The sequence below is a fragment of the Arachis duranensis genome, chromosome 3 (assembly GCF_000817695.3).
Source record: "Arachis duranensis cultivar V14167 chromosome 3, aradu.V14167.gnm2.J7QH, whole genome shotgun sequence".
In the NCBI taxonomy this organism is placed as follows: Eukaryota; Viridiplantae; Streptophyta; class Magnoliopsida; order Fabales; family Fabaceae; genus Arachis; species Arachis duranensis.
In genome coordinates this window covers 74,967,558-74,970,169 of record NC_029774.3, presented here as the reverse complement: position 1 = coordinate 74,970,169, position 2,612 = coordinate 74,967,558, and positions in this window count along the sequence as shown.

The following is a 2,612-nucleotide window of genomic DNA, read 5'->3' as shown; positions in this document are numbered from 1 at the left end:
TATTATAACTAAAAATTATTTTTCTATATATGTTCTTAAACAATTATTTTACTTTTTACTATCTCATATTTAATTGTCAAATCTACTTATTGTATCTTTATGGTATAAATAAATTTTTTAACCAAAATAATTACAGTATATTAATATATAAATAATATTTTTTTATCTTAAATAATTTTTAAGAAATCACTAATAATTCAAGTTATATTTAATTATAAAATTAAGTTTCAATTTAATTATCAATTAATTAACTAATATAATGAAATTAATTATCATTATTTTTTGAGTTAATTTATTTATTTTTTATATTAAATCAAATTTAACAATATAATTATTATTATGTGTTAAGTTTAATAAAATATTTTTTAAATATAAAATACAAAAAATATTTATATTTTATTTCGGAATAAACATAATATAACAAATGCTATATATATATAAAATTAGTTTTTTTTGAAAAACTTTGTGGGGGCAAATGCCTTTTCTTTATTGAATGTGGGTCCGTTCTTGAGTAAAAATAAAAGTACTAGAAAAATAAAAAATATCTTTTTTGAAAAATTACAATTTACATCTTTTTTTAAAAGATCTTTTTGCCTTAAAAAAATTATTTTTCGCATAATAAATAAATAAAAAGGTACTTTTATCTTATTTTACCCAAATATAATTGATAAATAAAAAATATTTTTACATGAGACATCCAAACATTAAATTACTTTTACTTTTGTAAAAGATCTTTAAAAAAAAAATATCATTTAAAAAAATATTTAACGAAATTGGCACCCAAACAAACCCTTAGCTATTTAGTTATGATATATCACTGATCAGGAGGCATTAAGATTATGTTGCTTTCGATTAGCAGGAAGGTTAATTAAGTAAGATATATGGCCTTTTTGCTAAAGATGAATTTTTTTTTTTTGCAAAAAGTGGGTAAAATGGGCTCTAACATGAGAGTTATTTTAAGAGTTACTTAAAATGTTGATTTGTGTCTAAATGTGAGGTCTAAACTCATTTTGAGACAGCATCCAAATTATTTTTACGTTGAAGTGCCACTGTCTGAGTTCTTTGTGAAGAGAGGGGTGATACTTGTAAGAGATTCTGATGTTTAGGTTAGCAAGGATTTTTAGGCAAATTTTTTATAGATTAGAACATAAATATATTTGAGTGGGATCAGTGTATTTATAGTAGATTTAATAATCATTTCTGTTAAAATAGTTCCACCGTTATTAATTGATAACCATTTTCTTTATCTTAGAAGTTTGTTAGAATTTATCTTTTCAAAAAAATAAAAATAGTTGGAGAGATTCGCAGAGATATTTACTTACTTAGACAAGTAAAATTGAACTTTTGTTATCGTGTGCAATTTTTTTAAAGAGATCAAATATATAATAAAGATCACTTTTTTAAATTGGACCTCTTATCCTTATTAAGTCTAACTTTTATGAATATGGACCGATAAGAATCAATCCAAATACCTTTGAAATGCACTCCTGCTCCACACCCAAACATGTTAGTATATATGTGAAAAGAAAATAATTATAATGTTAATATTACTTACTATTGATATTATTCATATGTATGAATAACATTGATTATTACTATAATACTTATACTAATGTTATTAGTAATGAATAGTAATTAAATTCATTATAATATTATTATTAGTAATAAAAGCCATAAGATTATTAATAATATTAATGTTATTAATACAACTTAATAGAATAATAATAATATAACCACTTTTTTTATACTATATTATTTACACATAATTTTTCTGTTATATTTTTTTGAGTGATATCACAATTCAATTCTTAAAAATATTTAATCGAATAACTTAACCTTGAACAAATTTTAATCATTAAATTAGTCTATAATTTTTTATTTTGTTACACAACATAATTCTCAATTTATTATTAGAGTTTTTTGTCTATGATTTTAATTATACTCTTAGCCTCTTATTTTAGACTTTCAATTTCTTTTATATAGGTGGAATCTTCTATTGAAGGATCATCTGAATGAAATTTGAATGTGTTTATGATTAGTTGGGTAAATATAAATTGTTGGTAATGGTTAAGAATTGTGAATTGAATGTTGTTGAGCTTGAATATGAATATGTATGATTAAGAATTATTGTGATATTATGAAGTGAATGGTATTTATTGATTTTGTTAAAAATTAATATGGATATTGAGCTAGAGGCCGTGATGGGGTGAGGAGTCCCATGTGGTAAATGAAAATAAGAGGTGGAGTAATTATATTACAATTGATGTAATAATGATAAATTATTGAGTTGATATATTGATGTTTGAGTACTTATGTTAAAGGTTGGGTTGAATTAATGAGGATTATTTTACGAAAAATTGATCTATTAGGCATTGAATGATTGTGGATTGATGAACGAGGGTTAAAATGTGTGAAAATGGCATCGGTATAGTTTGAAATATTTGAATTGGAATGAAAATTTGTGAAATTGAGCAATTGTGTAGAAATTAAAAAATGAATAATTACTAGAAAATTGATGTTATAGGTCTTGAATGATTTTGAATGATTATGATATGATTTGTAAATAATGTTTGGATATTGAGAATATGTAGGGAGTGGTTTGGATTGGTTTT